Genomic DNA, 24,939 nt, shown 5'->3' with positions numbered 1-24,939 from the left:
ACACTGATGAGAAAGGCTGGCTCTGTTATAGGAATCAAACTGGACAACTGGAGGCTGAGGTAGAACAAAAGACCCTATGGAAAACCTGGCAATTCCAGACAATGTTTCTCACCCTCTACGTGCCACTTTGGCTGAACAGAGGAGAACTTTTAGTAATTTTTCTAAGGCAACCGTGCTGCTCCAAACAGCGCTATATTATGTCATTCATTCCCTCGGCCATCAGGCTCTATAATGTCAACCTCTATGTAGGGAAGTATGACCCCCTCCTGTTACACTGTTTGCGATAACTTAATTTTTTTAAATTCTTTTTACTTCTCTTCTAATACTTATATCTGTGCACTTGCAATGCTACTGAGACACTGTAATTTCCATTAGGATCGATAAAGAATCTATTTATCTATCTAAGGAGTTTGTATATTTTCTCATGCCAACGTGGGTTTCTTCTGGGTGTCTAGTTTCCTCCCATGTTCCAAAGATGCATAGGTTGGGGTTAGTGGGGTCTGGGCATGCTATTTTACATGGGGATATTTGTGAGCTTCCCCCAGCACATCCTCAGACTGCATTGATAATTAATGCAAAAAAAGCTAATCTAATGAGTTTGGAAACAATTTATTCAAACTTGAAAGACCCAGGACAAGAAACCACAAACAGCTGCTGATATGAGTAGTGGAGACCTCAAAATAAAGCACATAAGCAAGTGGTTGGGTGCTGATTGCAATGTTTATCTCTCTGATATCTTCCTCTCACTGCAGCAAATTGATCCAACTGGAGCACAGAATCTCTTCTGTGGTTTCAGAGTGTGTACTAATGAGACAGCTTCAAATTAACATGATCAGTTCAGTGAAGAATTAAAGGAAGATAATTGTTCCTTCTCAGTAACTGTGGTTGCTTAGGTCAATAGGGCAGTTCCTCTTCCATCAGGCTGTACAACACAGTTAAAAGCAAGATCTTAGTGCTCTAAAGGAAGGTAATAAGAAATCTTGAAACAAAATAGATCAAAACAACATTTTTTTATTCTGAAGGTATCAATAAAACCATTGCTGCATTTATCAATAGAGCATGATGAACCCACAGCAATAAAATTGATTACTTTCCCGTAAGGGTTATGGAAGCTCAGTTGGCCAAAGTTGACTAAGGTTTTAACACACAATTATTCTGCATCTTTTTTCACCCTGTGCAGCATGTGATCTCATTAACATGGTTTCAGCATCCAACACCAAGCGTATGACCTCATTAACGTAGTTTTAGAATCCACCCAACACTACAGATGTGACCTCATGAACATGGTTTAGCATCCAATCAAGACCAAGCACTTCCTAGTCTCATCCATGAAGCTTGATTCTGCATTACCTTATCCCCAAGGTCAAGCCTATGCACTAACAAAGCAGGTAGCCAAGCAACAACTTTGAGATAAAAAGTAACTGATGAAGGATCTCGGCCCAAAACATCAACTGTTTATTCCCCTCCATAGATGCTGACTGACTTGCTGAGTTCCTCCAACATTCTGAGTGTGTTGATCAAGATTCCCAGCATCTGCAGAAACCCTTGCGTTTATTTTATTTTACTGCACCTGTACATTCACCAACCATAAAACTATTCCTACAGCTCCCTGTGCTCCTGTCTCTGAAATGTCATTCCTTCACCTGTGATCGGTATTTGCTTCCTGGGCCATGAAGTCTTATGTTTTGCCAAGCTCACTTTCTAATCATAACATACCCCACTTGTGAGATCAAACTGTTGTAATTAAACCTCCAATTAACACTGTTTAACTTCTGGTCATAAATGGGAACCAGTCTTTAGTTCTTAAAATGTAAATGGAAAGCAGTAATCAGTTTGAAGTTTAAAAATGCAGCATTGCTAACAAGTTCTGCTAATAGACCAGACTGTCAGTCCACAACACCTGGTTCAGTGCTGCTCAAGAGCTGTAGTATAAGACAGTGGGTTATCTAATTTGGCTTGTTTCAAACAGGCAAACTGACTAAGTTGCTTAATTCAAGGAAGCTTGCAGATCAGATGGATAATACAATTTAGCGCATCAAATAACTGATCTGTTAAAGTTGGAAGTTGTATGTACTCAGAGAAGTTAGCTTTACAGTATTAATTGTAGGTAGCTGGGATCTACAATGAGTCTTCAAAAAGCTTTTAGACTGTGTAAAAAGAGTATGTGATGAAATATATGTGTATAAAGTCACCCAAGTGGTAAAAAAACCATATACTCTAAATGTAGAGAGCAGTTCAGTCTTAAGGATGGGTTAAGGAACATCAAGAAACATGAAAGAAACACAAGATGAACTAGAATCCATTCCTCTGGCTTTGATATCTGTGACAGATGATTTGTTCATCATTTGTTTGACTTTTTAGTTTAGAGGAATTATACCAGTGTTTTGGAAATCCTTGATGTTTTCGAAATAGCTTGTAAGTTAGAAATGTTTTAAAAGATAGAAATCCTCTGTGAGTTTTAAATGTGTTTGAAGAATATTGCTTGTATTTAAATGTGTATCACTGAAAATAAATGAACTGTGTTTTAAACTACTTTGTTAGCTGGAAGTATCTTTGCCTTGGTAGGGAGAGGGGCCCTCCACTCAATAGTGGGTAACTCAAAGTGGAGAATATAATAGAGAAGTGAACTACACTTTGAAAATTTATTAGTTACAATATAATTTCCCTTTAGTGACAGTACTTGTGGTTATTTATATCTGATAGGGCTTAATGTCTTCATGGTCAGTGTAACCTAGATTAATGAACCCCAAAGTTGTAATGTTAGAAAGCTCCACCTGTGAAGGTATGAAAACGAGGTTTATCAATTTTAAAAAAAAGAACTTGAAAAAAAGTGCTATGCGAGAACAAGGCGTGGCTAATGCAGGCATGGACAAGCGACAGAAACGCAGCAAACTATAGAAATCAACAAAAGATATAAACGGTTAAAACTGGAATTAGTAGTTAGTATCTCTACTCTACTTATTGGAAATCCTCAGGGTGAAACCCCTGGAACGGAGTCACTATCAATAAAAGATCTATTGAAGCTACAGCTATAACGAGCACCAGCTATAGCGTGACAATATCGGCAGAGAGTACTATCCAAGACCTCTTAGTTCTGTTAAATCATGCCGGGGATTTGGTGAGTTAATACACTTTTACTGTTCTGAGTGTATAATTTGTGTGTGAAATTTGTTCAGTAGTGTTGTAACTGAGAAATATTTGGAAATGACAATGTGATATTAAGTTACTTTGAAGAAGAAAATAGAATGCCTATAAAAACCTACAGATTGCAATCCTGTTGTATACAGGTCACGAGGAAATCTGCAGATGCTGGAATTTCAAGCAACACACATTGAAGTTGCTGATGAACGCAGCATGCCAGGCAGCATCTCTAGGAAGAGGTACAGTCAATGTTTCGGGCCGTCGACTGTACCTCTTCCTAGTGATGCTGCCTGGTCTGCTGCGTTCACCAGCAACTTTTATGTGTTTACAGGTCAGGTTTCTTTGTGTAATGTATTGTGAGTTGACCTTCCGTGGATGACCCACCATTTCATCGAAAAAATCAAGAAACAAGATGGCAAGCCACACAAGATCGAGGAACCAGCACAGGAGCGGAATGCTTCAGGATATAAAGAATTTAATACAGTTGGATGCATAAGGTTATTACTCATTCGAAGAATTTGAATTAGATTTTCTGGAAGAAGTGATTATTTTTGCAAGAACTTTGATAACTGATTGATTGGGATTTACTTTGTTTAAAAGTTAAAATGTTGAAGAAGTTGTTGAATATGAATTTGTAGACATACTGACCTGAAACTGAGGTTAACCATAATACTTAAAAATGGAAATTCACTTAGTTTTCTAACTAACTAGGGATAAATAAAAAGGCAAATGTTAGTCTGTAAACCATTGAATAGGGAATAACACTAGATCTAATTAGTTAGAGAAATTGGAGTAATAATGGTTATTCTAATGAATCTCACTGATTTTAACTAAAAAGGAATTTGGTTTTCGTTTGATATCTGAGATTTGGAACCTAAAACAGAGCGCTGGAATTTTGAATTGTTCTTAATTATTTTGTATACGTTGCTATTTTTATAAACAGAATTTACCTCCAGAAGTGTGTGTTTTCTTTTCACTGCCTCCTTTCAATATCTACAGCTTCTGATGGCCCACTAGCACCTAGTGTAGTACTGTACTATGGAATTAGTTTTTTCACAAAAAGTGTGGCGAGCAGTCACATGAGATAGGACAAATACTACAGAGGTTTTACATCAGCAAACCTAATACTTTCACACGACAACACCCACACCCTCCCCTTAAACCATTCTATGCCCACCTTGCTTCCTTTTGGCTATTGCCCAGCACCAGATAATCAATCATCTTGGCCATCTGAACCGATATCCCTTTATGCCTTAAGAAGTCTTTATCCCTTTATCCCATTGGTACCAATGATATAGGTAGAAAAAGGGAGGAGGTCCTAAAGAGAGAATTCAGGGAGTTGGGTAGGAGGCTGAAAAGCAGGACCTCTAGGGTAGTAATCTCAGGATTGCTGTCTGTGCCATGTACTAGCGAGTGCAAGAATAGCATGATCAGGCATATTAATGTGTAGCTGAGAGACTGGTGTAGGGGGCAGGGATTCAGATTCCTGAATCATGAGGCCTCTTCTGGGGGAGGTATGACCTGTGGAAAAAAGGACGGGTTACACCCGAACCCAAAGGGGTCCAATATTCTAGTGGGGATATTTAATAGAGCTGTTAGGGAGGGTTTAAACTAATTTGCCAGGGGGATGGGAACCAGAGTGATAGGGCTGAGGAAGGGGAAAACAGAAATAAATCAAAGATAGCATGCAGCAGAGACTATAGAAACAGCAGGCAGGAGATGAGGCTTAATCAAAGCCAGTGGCATGAGTTACAGGGCAATAGAGGTGTGGTGCAGTTAAAGCAGAAAGCAACAAATACTGGACTGAGAGTGTTGTATTTGAATGCACGCAGCATAAGGAATAAAATGGACGATCTTGAAATTCAGCTACAGATTGGCAAATATGAGACTGTGGCCATCTCTGAAACTTGGCTAAAGGATGGCTGCCATTGGGAGCTGAACGTCCAAGGATATACGGTATATTGGAAAGATAGGTTAATAGGCAGAGGGGGTGGTGTGGCTCTGTGTATAAGAAATAATATTAAATTATTGAAAAGAGATAACATAGGATTGGAAGATGCAGAGTCTCTATGGGTTGAGTTAAGAAATGTCAAGAGTAAAAGGACCCTAATGGCAATTGTATACAGGCCTCCAAACAGCAGCTGGGATGTGGATTACAAATTACAGCAGGAGATAGAAAAGACGTGTCAGAAAGGCAATGTCATGATAGTCATTGGGAATTTTAACATGAAAGTAGATTGGGAAAACCAGGTCAGTACTGGACCTCAAGAGAGAGAATTTGTAGAATGTCCAAGGGATGGCTTTTTAGAACAGCTTGTTCTTGAGCCCACTAGGGGATTGGCTGTGCTGGATTGCGTATTGTGCAATGACCCGGAGGTGATAAGAGAGCTTAAGGTTAAGGAACCCTTAGGGAACAGTGATCACAATATGATCAAGTTCACATTAAAATTTGAGAGGGAAAATATAAAATCCAACGTGTTGGTATTTCAGTGGGATAAAGGAAATTACAATGGAATGAGAGAGAAACTGGCCGAAGTTGACTGGAAAGGGATATTTGCAGGAAGGACAGGAGAATAGTAATGGCTGGAGCTTTCTGTGAAAAATTAAGGAAGTGCAAGATAGATATATTGAAAAATGAAAAGAATTTTTCAAAGGGAAGAAGGACACTAACACGGCTGACAAGTGAAGTCAGAGCCAAAGTAAAAGCAAAAGAGAGGGCATACAAGGAAGCCAGAGCTAGTGGAAAGATAGAGGATTGGGAAGCTTTTAAAAACTTGCAGAAGGAAGCTAAGGTCATTCAGATGGAAAAAATGAATTATGAGAGGAAGCTGGCGACTAATATCAAAGAAGATACTAAAAACTTATTTAAGTATATTAAGGGTAAAAGAGAGTAGAGGGTAGATATAGGACCAATACAAAATGATGCTAGAGATATTGTAATGAGAGATGCAGAGATGGCAGAGGAAATGAATGTGTATTTTGCATCAGTTTTCACGGCGGAAGATGTCTGCAATATACCAAACATTCAAGAGTGTGAAGTTTGTACAGTGAAAATTATGACTGAGAAGGTGCTTAGGAAGCTTAATGGTCTGAGGGTGGATAAATCTCCTGGACCTGATGGAATGCACCCTCCATTTCTGAAGGAAGTAGCTGGAGAAATTGCGGAGGTAAAAACGATGATCTTTCAAAAATCAATAGGTTCTGGTATTGTACCAGATGACTGGAAAATTACAAATGTTACTCTGCTATTTAAGAAGGGTGGGAGGCAGTAGAAGGGAAACTATAGACCTGTTAGCCTGACATCAGTGGTTGGGAAGTTGTTGGAATTGTTTGTTAGGAATGAGATTACAGAGTACCTGGAGGCACATGACAAGATAGGCCAAAGCCAGCATGGTTTCCTGAAAGGAAAATCCTGCCTGACAAACCTACTGCAAAGGGACTTGGGAGATCTTGTGCAAGGCACCCTAAACGTTAACCTCCAGGTTGAGTCAGTTGTGAAGAATGCAAATACAATGTTGGCATTCATTTCTAGAGGTATAGAATATAAGAGCAGGGATGTGGTGTTGAGGCTCTAAAAGGCACTCATGAGACCACACTTGTATTATGTGCGGTTTTGGGCTCCTTATTTTAGAAAGGATATACTGACATTGGAGAGGGTTCAGAGAAGATTCATGAGAATAATCCCAGGAATGAAAGGGTTACCTTATGAGGAACATCTGGCAGTTCTTGGGCTGTATTCCCTGGAGCTCAGGAGAATGAAGGGGATCTCATAGAAACATTCTAAATATTAAAAGGCCTGAACAGATTAGATATGGCAAAGTTATTTCCCATGGTAGGGGATTCCAGGACAAGAGGGCACGACTTCAGGATTGAAGGATGTCCTTTTAGAACTGAGATGCGGAGAAATTACTTTAGTCGGGGGTGGTAAATCTGTCGAATTTGTTGCCACGAGCAGTTGTGGAGGCCAAGTCACTGGGTGTATTTAAGGCAGAGATAGATAGGTTCTTGATTAGCCGGGGCATCAAAGGGTATGGGGTGAAAGCAGGGGAGTGGGGATGACTGGAAGAATTGGATTAGCCCTTGATTGAATGGTGGAGCAGACTTGATGGGCTGAATGGCCTACTTCTGCTCCTACATCTGATGGTCTTGTGGTCTTATGCTTCTTGTTATGAGATTTTGCCTGTTACCTACTTCTCTGAATCACCTTGGGTTGTTTTACTAACTTTGCTATGTAAATTACAAGCTGCCTCACTTTTCTGAGAAATCAAGTTCAGTTCTGGCCTCATGCACTGTCTGTGTGGAGTTTGAATGTTCTCTCTACAGCCACAAAGGTGTTCAAAAAGGCCCTCCAGTCTCCTCCCACATCCCAAAAACATTCAAGTGTAACACGCTGTAATGTTTCACTGCTAAGGCTAATGAAATGGTTTCTCTGTAATGTTCACTGCTGAGGTAATGGTTTCTCTGTAGCAGCAATGTTTGGGTTATGGCTGGAGATAACAGGACTCAGTTTGCAGGTTAGCCAATCAGGAGGTTGTTGCTCTGTCTTGTGAACCTGGAAGGAGAGCTTTCGAGGTCTTTTGCCGGGGAGAGATGAGGAGAGAGGACGTGAATGGAGAGATTTGGGAGACCACCGGACGGGGTGGACTTGGAGCAAGGGTTCGAAGGGCAGCGACGATTGGAGGAGGCCGATGGTGGACACTTGACTTATCAGTGCAACAGACTGTTTAATGAGATAGGGCCCTTTTCTTTTTTTTCATTTCTTTACTAACCATATAGTCAAAGTTAGAATGATAAAGCTTAATCGTTCAATCGCATATTGTGTACTGTTTGTTATTTCAGGGTACTGATTTGTAACAGGGGACACATTGCGCAGCATTTACCCAATCAAGATTTCTTAAGTTTGGCTGGGCCAGGGGTTATCACCCCTATATTAAGCCGCTAGCCAAAGTGAGAATTACACAAGTAGTCCCATTTAAATCACTCTGTTCTCATCCTAAACCTATGCCCACTAATTTGGGCTTTCCCTAATCTCAGCAGAATTAAAATTTTAAAGATCTAAAATGTGTCTAAAATATAAATACATATGGAACATTTAATTTCATTGGCTTTTACTCAACTCGTCCCATTTGGTTCAGATGTTAATATTGGTCTGATAAATTAATAGGCTTCTCAAGGTTAGGATTGTGCCAATCATATAACTTCAGGCATGATCACACATTCATGCACACAGATAGAGTCAACACCTTGCAGTTGACTCTTGCAGAAGAATAATAAGACTGCAGGTGGTGTAGCCTTTTTATTCTAAACTGTCTTACAAGTATTGAAGGTGGGACGTAATAAAGCTTCTCATTTGGACGCTAGAACTACCTGAGCACTCCTTACTGACTTAAAGGCATGGTACATAGCGGTTAACGCAATGCTTTACAGGGCCAGCTGTAAGGTTGGGCTTTGATTCCTGTCGCTGTCTGAAAAGGGTTTGTACATTCTTCCTGTGACTCCTCTGGGTGCTCTGGTTTCTTTCCATGTTCCAAAGATGTACAGTTAGGGTTAGGGTTAGTGAGTTGTCGGCATGCTACCTTGATGCCAGAAGTGTGGTGACACTTGTGGGCTGCCCAGCATGATCCTCACCGATCTGATTTGATGTAAATGATGCACCTGTGCCAAATAAAATGAATCTCTTATCTCTTAAAGACAGCATGTCAAAGAGCAAAGAGTTACAACTGTGTATTTCTACAACTATCACAACCTCTCCAAAATGTTGCATCTATTGGGATTCTCAGATACAGAATCATTGATGATCTGGAGCCTCATAAATGACATTTGCTACAGTTGCCATATTGTTAGCACAACCCCCCCAAGGAGATGTTCGGCCTGGACAAGCTATGAAGCCACTTCCTACTAAATTAGAAAGAAGGAATCTTAGGGATTCTGGTACTCTTGGCCAGTGTCATAGTTTAATTATTTTATTATTATTGGCTTATTTTTGTTTGTACTTCATACCCAACAATGACAGGAGATCTGTGCAGTAGAGTTTTTATGGTGAGAAAACCATTGCACTGGGACAGTTCCATTCTCTTGACCCAGGTCCAGTGGTACAAGTAATCACAAACTGAGGTCTTCCTTGATGACTATTACTTCTTCTGTTCTAAATCTCCCTGAGCACTCCATTGGCTCCTTATTTTCACGTGCACCGAGGTACCTGAAAAAAATTTCGTTTGCCATGCCATTCATAGAAATCATTTCATCACATCAGTACAATAAGGTAGTTCAAAGCAAGGCAACAATGCAGAATAAAGCATTGCAGTCATAGAGACAGTGCAATGTAGGTAGAAAATAAGTCCTACCATCATAATGAGGCAGATTGTGAGGTCAAGTAGACAGAAGATTCTGCCAGTGCTGGAAATCTTGAGCAACTCACACAATTAAGTCCTGTTAAAGGATCTTGGTCCAAAACATTGACCATTTATTCCCCTCATAGATGCTGCCTGACCTGCTGAGTCCCTCCAGCAATTTTTGTGTGTGGCTCTAGATTTCCAGTATCTGCAGAATCTCTTCTGTTTGCCATATACACAAAATACTGGAGGAACATGATGAAGAGTCTCAGCCTGAAACTTCGACTGTTTATTCCCCTCCACAGATTACTGCCTGACTTGCTGAGTTCCTCCAGCATCCTGTGTGTGTTGTGATGTCAAGAATTCGTTTTATTATACTTAGTGGCATATTATAGCAAAATAGAAGCTTTTCTTGTGTATGATGGTATGTGCTTTTAGGCTGTTGTATCTTCTGCCCAATGGGAGGGGGAGAAGAGGGGCTATCTGGGGTGAGCGGGGTCTTTGATTACATTGGCTGTGTTACTAAGGCACCGAGAGGTGAATGGTTTCAGTGATGCAAACATCTGTGTTTGCTGTTTGCTGCTCTTGCTGGGCTGGTTTGTGGTGTTGGGTAGAAGGCATGGATTTTAACAGAGAAACTCTGTGGCTGTACAAATCTTGAGGTAGGATTAGGCCACTGAGTACCTTGTGCCTTTTCCACTACCGTAAACCAAAATCCTGGCTACCAGAGAAGGTGGTAGAAGCAGATATAATAGCAATGTTGAAGAAACATTTAGATAGGCACATCAATAAACTGGAAATGGAGGGAAGTAGCCCATGTGCTCTTTAAATTGGCATCATATAGATATCCTACTACACTCAGTGGCCATTTTATTAGCTACACCTGTACACTTGCTCATTACTGCAAATATCTAATCAGCTAATCATGTGGCAGCACTTCAATACATAAAAGAATGCAGACATGGTCAAGAGGTTCAGACCAAACTTTAAAATAGGGTAGAAATGCGATTTAAGTGACTCTGACCATGGAATGATTGTTGATGCCAGACAGCGCAGTGGTGGAGGTGTTTAAGAGGCTCTAAGATAAGCTTATGAATATTTAGAGAATTAAAGGATATTTTGTGTCTGCAGAGGGGTTATTCTAGGTTATAAACATAAGAGATTCTGCAGATGCTGGAAATCTTGAGAAACAAACACAAAATGCAAGGGGATCTCAGCAGGTCAAGCAGGATCTGTAAAGGGGAATGAAAGCCGACATTTCAGGCCGAGATCCTTCATCATAAGTCCTGATGAAAGGATCTGGCCCAAAACATTGCCTGTTTATTCCCCTCCATAGTTGCTGTCTGACTCACTGAGGTCCTCCAGCATTTTGTGTGTAAGACTCTATTTTAATTCGCTCAGCACAACATTTTGGGCCAAGAGGCCTGTACATAAGCTGTAATGTTCTATGTCCTATCTAAAAATCAGTCAGTTTCTGTCTTGAATATACTCAGTAACTGAGCCTCCATGACACTATGAAGTAAAAAAAAACTCCAAAGTCTGACCACTTTTGGGGTGAATAGGCTTTCCTCTTCCTATACCCCGATCTCAGTCCTGAATGAACTCCAACCCCATTTCCATTCACTCCAGCAGGAGAAACATTAACTCCAGATCTACACTGCTTGGCCAATGAGTGTAGTTACTCAATATGGGAACAGGCCCCTTCAGCATGAAGAAATATTGGTGAACATGTGTCAATTCAATCTTAAAATCAGGATAGGTCTGTCACTCATTCCAGGGTACTTTCAAGGTTTTTTTTATGAATGACAGATTGATCAACCAACCACAAATGCTGAACAAAGAAGATCATGCCTGGCTAGTTTTATCAAAGATAAATATTTATGAATTGTATTCTTACAAAGTATGTAGCAAAATGGAAGAAGTTTCAGAGGCAAAACAGAATTCAGTCAAAACTACATCGCCAGACTTGATAAAGCTTTAAACAATTTCAAATTTTAATTTTCAGCACTTGGCCAGCAGTGAACTTTCATCTTCATTGCATCAATATTCAAGAGAACTAGAATATAAAAGCAAGGGTGCAATTCCCAGGCTTTATAAGGCACTGATTAGACCATATCTGGGGTATTGAGCAGTTTTGAGTCCCTCATCTAAGAAAGGATGTGCTAGCTTTGGGAAGGTTCCAGAGGAGGTTTACAAGAATGATCCAAAGAATGAAAGGGTTAAAGTATGAGGAGCATTCGATGCATCTGGGCCTGTGCTCACTGGAATTTAGAAAAAGTAAGGTGGATCTCATTGCAACCTACCAAATATTGAAAGGTCTTAGAGTGGACATGCAGAGGATGTTTCCAACAGTGGGAGAGTCTAAGACTGAGATAGTAAAAACAGCCAAGAGGATCATTGGAGGCTCCCTTCCCCCTATTTGTGACATTTACCAGAGGTGTGGTAAATGAAGATCCCAAAGCATTGTTGAAGCACCCATCCCATAATCTTTTTGACTCATTACCATCAGGAAGGAGGTACAGGAGAAACAGGATTAGGACTGCCAGATTAGGTAACAGCTTCTTCCCTCAGGCTGTGAGACGAACGTATCCCTAGCCACCACCGAGGTCTTGTCACTGTGGCAGCAAGCTATTTTCTGTTTACCTGTGCTGTGCACTACATGCATTTTGAAATATATTTTATCAACTTACTTATGGTGGTGTGTGTGATATATGTTTTGTGGATGCTCTGTGGTCTGGAGGAGACCAATACATTGGGTATATTTAAGGCAGAGATTAATAGGTACTTAATTAGTAAGGACTCAGATCAGGCCTAATGCTCATCTTTACTTCCCCAGGATTGATGCAGCTGATGCAATCCCATTCATAATTCAACATTCTTCAGTAAAAATCATGAATCTTTCAATAAAATCTGTTCAGAACAAGAATGGAGTTGAGAGGAAACAATCAATCAGCCATAATCGAATGGGCGAAGAAACTTGATGTGCCAAATGGCCAAATTCTGCTTCTATGTTTTATGGCCAACTATCCTCAGGACTAACATGAGGGGTCTCATAAGGTCAATGCACACAGGTTGAGAAATCAAGAACTAAAGGGGGTAGCCAGAATGTGGAATGAATGCCAGAGGAAGTGGTTGAGACAATACATTGACAACATTTTAAAAATGTATTTGGACAGATAAATGGATAGGGAAAATGTAGATGGATATGGGCCAATGGGACTGGATTAAATGGGAATCTTAGCCAGCATAGACCAGTTGGGCAATAGGCCTATTTCTTACTGTATGACCCTAACTCAGATCAGGCCTAATGTTCATGTTTACTTCCTCAGGATTGATGCAGCTGATGTGATGCCATTCTTAGTCCAACGTTCTTTATTAAAAATTGTGAGTCTTTCAATAAAATTTGTTCAGAACAAGATATTTTTTCATATTCAGCAGACGCTTGACAAGGACAGGCAGGAGATTTCTTCCTCTCCCTCTTGGCCTATAGCCCTGCCTTTAGTGGCTTGACTATACACACAATGTCAGTTTGGTCAGTCTGTCTGCAATAAAAGGAACAGAAAAAGGGAGGTATCCCAAGAATCAGATTTCACTTGGAGGTCCTGACAAGTTTCTTAAGGCTGGCCAATCTTTTGGCGTCCCTAAGCGTGCTGGTGAGTGGAATTAATTCAGCTCAATAATATGACAACTTGAACTACTCGCCCTCATTTCCCATGTGTGGGGCTGGAGCTTCTAATTAATTCTTTCTGCTTCTGGTTCACCAACCAGGGAAAACCTTGAAACAAACTCACTGAATTATGGAGCTGTATGCCTGCCTGGGAGAGACCCGTATTACATACTGGAAACACAATGCACTCTGAACCCAGCAGAGCGAAAACTGGCAGACCACACCAGACCTGCTCGTGATGGTGAAAGACATAAATCCCTTTTCACTAACATCCATTCTTTTCCCACAGTGAATCTATGACATTCAATGGGATGAATAACATTTGCTAACTCATACAGTATTCTACCACTTGTCAAGTTCAGTGTATTGTTGTTCAACCGTAAATATGTATTCCACCAAACGAAACAACATTCTTCTGGAACAAGGTGTACAACAAAGTACAAACAACTCACACATAACACATAAAGTAATATTACCACAAATAAATTAAGAAATAGAAAAATATATTCCAGAAGATTAAATTTAGCATAAAGTGCATTTATAAAAGAAGTTAAAAAATAAACAGTATGAAGCTACTAGAGTTATAGAGTCAGAGAATACCACAGCACAGAAACAGGCCCTTCAGTCCATCTAGTTCATGCTGAACCATTTAAATTGCCTAGTCCAATCAACCTGCACCTGGACCATAGCTTTCCATACAAGTCCCCTCCATGTACCTATCCAAACTTAATTTAAACATTGAAATCAAAATCGCATCCACCACTTACACTGGCAACTCGTTCCGCACTTTCACAACCTTCTAAGTAAAGTTGTTTCTCATCATGTTCCCCTTAAACATTTCACCTTTCACCCTTTAACTATGACCTCTCATTGTAGTCTCACCCAACCTCAGTGGAAAAAGCCTGTTTGCATTTGTCTATACCCCTCATAATTTTTTACACCTCTATCAAATCTGTCCTCAATCTTCTATGTTCGGGGAATGCATTTTTAACCTATTCAATCTTTCCTTATAACCCAGGTCCTCCAGTCTAGGTAACATCCTTGTAAATTTTCTCTGTGCTCCTTCAATCTTACTTACATATTTCCTGTAGGTAGGTGAAAACTGCACATAATACTCCAAATTAGGCTTCACCAATGTCTTATTAAACTTCAACATAACATCACAACTCCTGTACTCAGTACTTTGATCTATGAATGCCAATGTGCCAAAAGCATTCTTAATGAACCTATCTACCTGTGATGCCACTTTCAATTAATTCTGGACGTGAATTCCCCAGATCCTTTTGTACTACCACTCTCCTCAGTGCCCTATCACTCACGACGTTGTTCCACCTAAAATGTAGCACCTCACACTTGTCTGCATTAAATTCCATCTGCCAATGTTCAGCTAATTTTTTCCAGCTGGTTCAGATCCCACTGCAAGCTCTGATAGTCTTCCTTGCAGTCCACTACACCCCCAATCTTTGTGGCATCTGCAAATTTGCTGATCCAGTTAACCACATTATCATCCAGATCATTGATCTAGATGATGAACAATGGACCCAGCACTAATCCCTGTGGCAGTCCATTAGTCGAAGACCTCCAGTCAGAGAGGCCTGATACCACTCTCTGGCTTCTCCCGCAAAGCCAATGTCTATTACACTTTACTACGTCATCTTGAAAGTCAAGTAACTGAACCTCCTTGACCAACCTCCCATGCAGGACCTTGCCAAGTAGACAGGGGTGTAGAGGCAGTTAAAAGTATCCAACAAAAAACCCACATCCAGTAAGACTGGATGAATCCTTAGTCAAACATCTTTACTTCAGTCTGACTAAGAATTTAGAAGGATGAAGGGGATCTCATTGAAACCTTTCAAATGTTGAAAGGCCTAGACAGAGTAGATTTGAAAAGGTGGGGGAGTCTAGGACAAGTGGACACAGCTTCAGGATAGAGGGGCATCCATTTTAAACAGGGATGTGGAGAAATTTCTTTAGTTAGAGAGTGGTGAATTTGTGGAATTTGTTACCACAGGCAGCTGTGGAGGCCAGGTCGTTGGAGGAGATTGGTAGGTTTTTGATTGGCCGTGGTATCAAAGAATATGGGGAGAGGGCTGGGAAGTGGGAGAAAGTGATCAGCCATGGTTGAATGTCTACTTCTGCTCCTATGTCTTATGGTCTTATCGTCTGAGAACGACTTTGAATTCAACTATAAATTCTATCTACAAGTTAAAGGCACAGAGGTTCACCCCAGCCAGAGACAGTTTACTCAGACTGTCCTCAAAATCCTGTGCCTCCACAGATACTGAGATGACATCCGGGGTATGTGGACACATTCTGAGGCAAAAACAGAGAAACTTATCCAAATCCTGAACACTTGCCATGCCTCCATAAAGGTTAAGACCACAACAAGCAGGGAAAAATTTGATTTCCTGGACACCATGGTACTTAAGCTAGCACCAGAAAAATGGCAGCTAGAAGTTAGACACTAAGGTATTTTTCAAAGCTACAGACACCCACACACTCCTTCACACAAGTAGTCACCATCCCAAACTCACCTTCAGGGCCGTTGTCAAATCACAACTGACCTGGTTTCACTACATTTGCACGAGGGAGGAGGACTTCCAGTGGACCACAACTGCCTTCCTCACTGCACTTAGACAGAGAGGCTACAGTAGACAGAAAGTCAGGCACATCAAACCTGACTTCTTGAAAGGTCTCACAAATCCCAGACCACAGAACAGTGTAGCACTCAAATTACCATTGATAACAGGATACAGTGGGATGGTGGTTAATATCCATATGACAACTACAGCACACTTTGAACAACTTCAGGCAGAAGTAAGTACATGTTCAGCACAGCACTGTTGGCCAGAGGGCCTGTACTGTGCTGTAGGTGTTTCTATGTTTCTACGGGTGCCTGCTGGGTCATTATACAATAGTATCAGATTTTAAGAGGGGTAAAAACTTGAGGGACATGTTGGTTACAATCAAATTATTACATGTGGTGGTGGTGGAGGCGGGGCGGGGGGGGGAAGAAGAATCTGTAGGGCATGGAAATACTTAAAAATATCAAAAAGCATAAACAGAGCTACTGGAAAGTGGGCCCAGGTGGAATAGATGATAACTTGGGAACAGCAGAACTTAGTATATGCAATTCATTGTAAACAATGTTGTAACATATACATATGGGAGACAGACAACAGTCTAAGAGTCAGACTCACAGGCACTTCACAACAGACCTGTTAGCAGATATTTCCAGCAGCATAGGATCCGATCTTTGGAGGTCCTAGGCCTGGAAATGAACATGAACTGGTCAAAATTTCAAAGAAAAAGAGCAGAGAGGAAATGGATTGAGACATTATAAATTTACTCCCCAAACAGTCTAAATGAAGCTTAAAAACAAAATCTACACCCCAGATAGTCAAAACTATATCTAATAGTTAGACCTAAATATATTAATTGGATCTGTAAAATTAGAGCATTGCGAATAGGACAGTTCCTTGATAATTTAATCCAGAATGGAGACTTCCATACACCCAGATACAAAAGAAATTGCCGAAAGCTGCACAAAGTAGCAAAGGTACATCTTCTTTCAACTCACATACTGCCCTGTACATCCTGCACTATAGATCCCACCCCCCCAAGGCACACCAGCTCAAGGAGCACCTCACCACGTCCCACAGATAGATGTACAGCAATATGGTGCTCCAGAACAACTACTCCCCAAGCAGGCCAGGCAAAATCCTTCTCCGCCAGGTCTCTCTCTCTCTCTCTCTCTCCCCCTCCCCTCACCAGGTCCTTCCCCCCTTTCTCCCCATCAGGCCCACATCTGTCTCCCCACCAGGTCCCCCTTCTCTCCTCCAGTCCTCGCCTCCATCCCCCAGCCCTATCCCTAATCCTGTACTGGTGCTCCTTAAGTGATGAGACCTTGTTGATAGGTACCTAGAGAGTGTCATACACAGAAACTGGCTCTTTTTCCCATAAAAGGGGGCAGCATAGTAGCATAGAGTAACTTTTTATGTATTGCACTCAACTGCTGCCACAAAACAAGAGATTTCACAACATATTTCAGTGATAGTAAACCTGATTTTGATACTACAGATGCTGGAAATCTTGAACAAACTGCTAAAGGATCTCAAAGTTCAAAGTAAATTTATTATCAAAGTACATGTATGTCAATATAAACTACCCCGAGATTTTCTTGCGGGTATTCAGAGTGGCGCAAAGAAGGTCAGACAGCATCCAAAGTCCTGATGAAGGGTTTCTGCCTGAAACATCAACCATTCATTTCCCTCCACAGATTCTCCCTGACACCTTGATTTCCTTCAGCGCTTTGTGATTGTTGTTGTTTAAATATAATTCTATTTACGTCTGTCATTTCCTCTAGTAGCATGTTGTATATACCTATCACCTTCTCTAGAAGTAAACCATTTGCAGATCAGAGCACTCAAATTACAATTTAAACAGCCCTGAACCTTTATGCTTGAGGCTGCTTCTTTGAAGTTTGTGTTCTACGTTCACAAGGAGGTCAGGAACTTGTCAGATTATAAAACTAACCACCAGAATGCAGGTAAACACCAAGGCCAAGGACAAATCTCCTTGGTATTGAACATACCATTGTTGGAGTGTTGGAGTGTTACAACAGTTACTTAACTTCCAGCCAATATTGTCAAACCAAACATCAGTTACGTCCCTTCTTTATTCAGCACAATGACTACTGGCACGTCAATCACTGGAACACTACCCCACCTTCTTTTTGCCAACTAATTATTTCTTGTACAATAAAATGCTTTAATTAACTCTGGTGGCAGTTTGACTGATTAAATCAACTGAGATTAAAGAACACAAATCACTCTGTGTTCTCCAGAGTGAAACCTGCCGTGGCGCCGATGATGCACAGAACTTCTTGGCAAACTTGCTCCGACTGTACTGTAACAAGGCAGTATTACAATACCAAAATCTCTGTTGTGCACTGCTCAAGTCGCACCTCTGCACAAATCATGATATAAAGGCTGATAGATTGAACAGAACATAACCAAGAACGGGAACCGGCCCTACTGCCTTCAATCTTGCTTCCTTTTGGGCACCACGGTAACATAGTGGTCAATGTGACACTATAACCGCTCAGGGCTGTCTGTAAGGAGTTTCTACTCATGTAACCACATGGGTTCCTCCAGGTGCTCCAATTTCCTCTCACAGTCAAAAGACGTACCAGTTAGTAGGTTAATTGGTCAATTAACCAATTGTCCTGTGATTAGGCTAGGGTTAAATAGGTAGGTTTCTGGGTAGTGCAGCTTGTTGACCAGTTCTACATTCTGTCTCTAAATAAGTAAGATCATGGAAGATAGACATTCTTAAGTCCTGTAGCTTATTTATATGCATTCATTGTTTTACTATTAATAAAAGTACAACAGAGACAGATTGAAATGAAAAACTTTAGAAATCCTGTATTCCATTATTATCACTGAATATCCTTTGTTCGCTCACAATGACAGGATAAAAAATATAACCAGAGGGAATCTAATGCCAATTGACCCAACTGTTTATGGATCAAATACTGATGAGTATATCAGGTCTATGAGGATTACAAAATATATCATCCAACATCATGTGTTCTGCCATCTAGTTGATTCCAGGCCTGTTTTTCTGGGATTTCTGAGGCCTGTAAGCATGCTGTATCTTTAAATACAAATGAAAAAAAAAACAGAGGTGGGGAAGAGAGATGTCCTTTGGCAAATCCTTCTTAAGTAGTATTTGGCTCTGGATGAACATTGAAGATGGGTTGATTGGTCTTCCTGATTGTTCCATCGAGGACATAAACTAGATAAATGATCAGAATCGGAGTCAGATTTATTATCATATTTGTCATGAAATTTGTTGTACAATAGTACAGTGCTATATATAAAATATATTATAGGTTACAATAAGAAATGTATTTAAAAATGTATGGGGCAGCACAGTAGTGTGGCAGTTAGCATAATGCTACTGCAGAGCCAGTGACCTGGGCCTAATTCTTGCCGTTGTTTGTAAGGTATGTGTTTGTTCTTCCCTTGACCTCTGGGTGCTCCATTGTGGGATGCAGGCTTGTTAGGCTGGAAGAATCTGTTAAGGCTGATTTATAGTTCTGTGTCAAATTGATGCTGTAGGTACGGCGTAGCCGCGAACCCTACGCAGAGCCTACGTGGAACCCTACGCCATAGCCTGATGCGCACCGCTCCCAAAATGTAACTACGCGTCGCGACAACGCAGACCGCAACAGCTGTGATTGGTCCGCTTGGTAGCATCGCATTTCCTCCTACGCTGCAATAGCTTCCCATTGGGCGACTGAAGGGCAGGGAAGGAACTCTGGCGCAATGCTTTCCATAAAGCTTTACAGACCTCCGAAATTATGCTTTTACGAAAAAAGACGCTCACTTTAAACTTGTTTATCCAGAGAAAGGCTACCATGACCATAAAGCCTTGCACGGGCAGGTGTGTGCACGTGTGTGACGTGCCTGAATCGCAGAGCGACACAGACACACCAACGCACAAGTGTAAGTGCTCACAAAGCGCGTAGGCCACTTGCGTAGGTTACGGTGTCCATTTGACGCAGAAGTATAAATCAGCCTTTACTCTGCTCTATCTCTAAATAAAAACAAAAGATAAAAGTAAGTGGACGTGGGGAGGAGGGATGTTTTAACATTGTCAGCAGGACAGGAAGAGTAGCAGAGCCAAAGCAAATCCAATTTGTGCTCCACTCCGTACTCAGCTCTGTAACCAGTGACCTCCCCCTCCCCACCCCTCCCAACCCATGGCTCTCCTCCCTTACTAACCCCCTTTGATTATGTCCCCAGTTTGCCAAGGAGTGCCATGTCTCCACTATGTGTTCCTAATACCTCCTAATGTTAGGAGCTGCAAAAAACAAACCTGCTCTGGGAAAGGCCAGAGAATTGTGTATGCCATCTAGCCCCCACCTACAATTCTCCATCACTGCCCTATATTCACTAGCCAGCCCCCCCACCCCCACGACCAGCAATCCCCATCCTTCCCCACGACCAGGAGAACATTCATTCAGTCCAGCTTCCCATATAACAAAAATATGCATGCTTCAGAGCAGAAACTGCCTCAGCTCACCCTGTCCAAATTCAGTGGTTACCAATTCCATAATCTCTTGTTAGATGGAGAATGTCTAGGTAGCTACAAACATCTGTCTGGGAGGGTTCATTGGCAAATCCTTAAGCACTACTTAGCCCTGGATGAACATTTAAGATGGGTTGATTGACCTTCCTCACTGAGGAGATAAAATTGCTAAATGATCAGTCAGAATCAGGTTCATTATTATTGATGTTATGAAATCTGTTGTTCAGCAGCAGCAGTACATTGCAATACATAAAATATGCTATAAATTACAACAAGAAATTATTGTAATTATTGTATATGCATATAATTAAAAATAATGCAATGAGAGAGCAACAAGTATTCATGGACAGTTTAGAAATCTAATGGCAGAGGGGATTTCTAAAATTGTGTGTGTCTTTCAGCACCTCCTCCCTGATGGTAGAAATGAAAAGAGTGCATGTCCTGAGTGGTAAGGGTCCTTAATGATAGATTTCTCCTTCTTGCAGCTTTGCCTTTTGAAGATATCTTCACGGAGGGGAGCCCATGATGGAGCTGGCTGAGTTTACAATCCTCTGCAGCTTTTTCCGATCTTGTACTTTGACACCTTCATTCCAGATGGTGATGCAACCAGTTAGAATGATCTCCCCAGTACACCTGTAGAAATTTGATAGTCTATGGTGACTACCAAATATCAAGAAGCTTACCCTGAAATCATCTATTTCTGAGAGAGACGTTTAAAGCTCTACGTAAATGTTCACTGCACTTGGGTCAAGCTTCAAGAACTTCCTTAGATTTATTTTTAATAATTAAATCAAAATATGGGTTTGCCAAGTGAGTGTACTAAGATTGTACTTCCCGGCTTCTTGAATGTAAAGACTCTTCTTTGTCACTTGCCTGTTGCTACTATTTTTAGGCAAGATGTCTTCCTTTCACAACCAGCACTTCTCAATACCAGACTCGACACAGAATTCAAAATATCTGGCAATGACCAGAGAACATTATGTGAACTGTTATCTTGATGAAAGCCTGGTGAGATTAATAAGTTCCCTCAGCTTTCAAATCTCATTGTGACAGTTCAAGCTCTGGGTGGATGCACAAAGCTGTACTGAGCTATTTATAGATCGCTCCACACATATTGGAGTAAAGCCCAGTTTGACTGAATGAGTGCAAGTAATTTATGGGAAAATTGTGGCCTTTGTTACTGCAATCAAGTTCATGTTAAATCCTGCACACAGATCATTGACAATGTACACAGTGTAAGAAGTTCCACACATGATGTGGAGCCCAAACTTTTTTAAAAGGTCTGTCATCTACAGTTAATTACAGCCAGCACTAAATTCAAGTGCCACCTTGGTTCTTGTCACAATGAGTCTCGTTCTCTTTCCATCCCAAATTCCTGCTGAAGTTGCTGAGCTAAGTGATGTCCCAAATTCTCTTTCTCTCTGTTTTAACAAATCTTCTTGATAACCTGATATATTCTGCTCATGATCCATGCTGCTGTTGAAAAACCAATATCCAAGAAAGGAAAAATGTACAAAAAGTGGTGGATACAGCCCAGTCCATCTCAGACAAAGCCCTTCTCATCATTGAGCACACGTATAAGGATCACAGACAGAAGAAAGCAGTCTCTGTGCTCTCTCCTGCTACTACCATTGGGCAGGAGGTACACAAACCTTAGGTCCCACATCACCAGGTTCAGGAACAGTCATTACTCAACAATCATCTGACTACTTGAACCAGCATATATAACCTCACTCCCCTGAACGCTGAACTGACTCCACAACCTATGGGGTCATTTTCAAGGACTCTACAACTCATGTTCTCAGTATTGTTTCTTATTGTTTATCATTTGCATGATTTGTTTTCTTTTGCAAATTGGTTGTTTGTCTTTCCGATTTATAGTTTTCCACAAATTCTATTGTACTTCATTTTCCTGTAAATGCCTGCAAGAAAATGAATCTCATAGTAGTATATGGTGACATGTGTACTTTGATAATAAATTTAGTTTGAACATTGATCCCTAGAGTTCCTACCTGGAGCAAGTCCAGAGATGGACCATGAGGGTTATGGGCTTTGCAGGAGGGAAGATTTAGATTAATCATAGATTAGGTTTATATAGATCAGCACAACACTGTGGGCTGAAGGGCCGTACTGTGGTCTACTGGTCTATGACCTACCCTTTACAAATGTCCACAAGATCCATCCGTCTTCGTTCTCCCGGCACAGAATTCCTCACATCCCATAATTTCCCTTGGGAGAATTGTCCCATGAAGAATGTTCTGTAAGCAGAAAGGTCAACAATCCTCTGAGCAATCAAACTGGTCTTGCTTGTTTTCCACTGTTACAGTTGACCAAAGGAGTTGAATTACATTGTCATTCTGTATTTTTGAATGCTCATATATCCACAAAGTACAACTAAGGAATGTGACAGAATGCTCTCCACTTGCCTGGATGAAAGTAGAGCAGCACATACAAAATGGAACTCAGGTCTGGCAGCATTTGTGGGGAGGAATAAACAGTTGATATTTTGGGCTGAGACTCTTCATCAGGACTGAAAAGGAAAGGGGAAGAAGTGAAAAGAAAGTGGGAGGAGGGGAGGAGAATAAGCTAGAAGATGATAGGTGAAAACAGATGAAGGGGATGCTGGCAGGTGGAAGGAGAAAAAGATAAGGAATGATGAAGAGGAAATTTGATAGGAATCCTTTGAGAATAGATTCAGTTCTTGATGCCATAAAGGACAAAGCAGTCCATTTTTTTTTCTGAAAACCCGTCTATCAAGCATTCATAATTCTTCTTAGACCCATGACATAGCAGCAGAATTAGGCTATTCGGCCTATTGAGTCTGCTCCACTATTTGTTCATTGCTGACCCATTTCCCTCTCAACCCCATTCTCCCACCTTCTCCCCATAACCTTTCACGCACTGATTTATCAAGAATCTATCCACCTCTGATTTAAATACATTCTATGACCTGGCCTCCACAGCCACCTGCAGCAATGAATTCCACAGATTCACCAACCTCTGCCTAAAGAAAATCCTCATCTTCATTCTAAATGGGCGTCTCTCTATTCAAAGGATGTGCCTTTTAGTACAAGATGCCCTCACTATAGGAAGCATCCTCTCCCCATCCACTTTATCAAGGCCTTTCAGCATTTGATAGGTTTCAATTAGATCTTCCCTCATTCTTCTAAATTCCAGTGAATACAGGCTTTGAGCCATCAAACACTCTTCATATGATAAGCCTTTCAATCCTAGAATTATTTTTGAACCTACTTTTAACTCTTTCTAATGTCAGCACATCCTTTCTTAGATAAAGGTCCAAAAACTGCTTACAATACCTCCAAGTGAGGCCTCATCAATGCCTTATAAAGCCTCAGCATTACATCCCTGTTCTTAATATTCTAATTCTCTTGAAATGAATGCTAAAATTGCATTTGCCTTCCTCACCACTGACTCAACCTGCAGGTTAACCTTTAGGGAACCCTGTACGAGGATTCCTAAATCCCTTTGCATCTCAGATTTTTGAATTTTCTTCCCATTTAGAAAATAGTCTACACTTTTATTCCTTCTCCTAAAGTACATGATCATACATTTCCTGACATTGTTTTCCATCTGCCAGTATATTACTTATTCTAATCTGTCTCAGTCCTTCTGCAGTCTCCCTGCTTCCTCAAAACTCCCTGCCCTTCAATCTATCTTCATATCGTTTGCAAACCTGGCTACAAAGTCGTCTATTCTGTCATCCAAATTGTTGACGTAAAAAGTAAAAAGCAGTCCCAACACGGAACCCTGCGGAACACCACTAGTCACCAGAAGCTAATCTATTCCCACTCTTGCCTTCTGTTGGGCAGCCAATGCCCTATGCATGCACGTCTTCAGCATGTGCCACCTGAAATATATACTGCAGTTACTCACCCAGCCTGTACTGACCTCCAATGAAACTAGAAATTCAGAGGACTGGATGGACACATGTGGCTGACCATGGAACGCTACTGCCTCCTGCTGGTTGCCCTCCATGTTTCATGTTTTCCTCATTTGGAAATGTATGAATATTCTTTCATTGCTGAGTGCATACCATAGACATGCCACATCCAGTTACCACTGTGTGGGAGTATCTTCACCTGAAGGACATCAACAATTCAAGGTGGGGCTCCCCATCACCTTTTCAACAGCAATAAAAGATGGGCAATAACTGCTGGCTTGGTCATGTATGAATTATAAGATGAAAGCACGTCTTCATAGATAATGACACAGTTCTAACTACTGCTCAAAGTCACCCAAACTGACAGTAGCATAACTCACTGGGATAGCCAGTGAGTGGAGTTAAAGATTACTCTGCTTTGCAATCCAGAGGTCAAGCCATGATAATCCAAAACTGAATTCAAACTCTACAACAGCAGCTTGAAATTGATATTCAGGTGATGATATCAAGCTGGTGTACAAAGATGGTATCAATAATATTAGCTCTGAAGCTGTTGGATTCCTGTAAAATTTCACCTGATTCACTAAAGTCCTATAGGAAAAGAAATACCCAGTCAGTTCTATGAATGATCCAGACCCACGGTCCTGTGACTGACAGATGCATGATGGCTAGGTAGCGCAACTGCTCTGCCTATGACCAGAAGAAACTGCAGAGAGCTGTGGCACCACCTTACTGCCTCAGAAAAATAGCCAATATAATCAAAGATCCCACCCTCCCCAAGCATTCTCTCTCCCCACTTC

The sequence above is a fragment of the Mobula birostris genome, chromosome 31 (assembly GCF_030028105.1).
Source record: "Mobula birostris isolate sMobBir1 chromosome 31, sMobBir1.hap1, whole genome shotgun sequence".
NCBI lineage: Eukaryota > Metazoa > Chordata > Chondrichthyes > Myliobatiformes > Myliobatidae > Mobula > Mobula birostris.
This window is presented reverse-complemented; position numbering follows the sequence as displayed.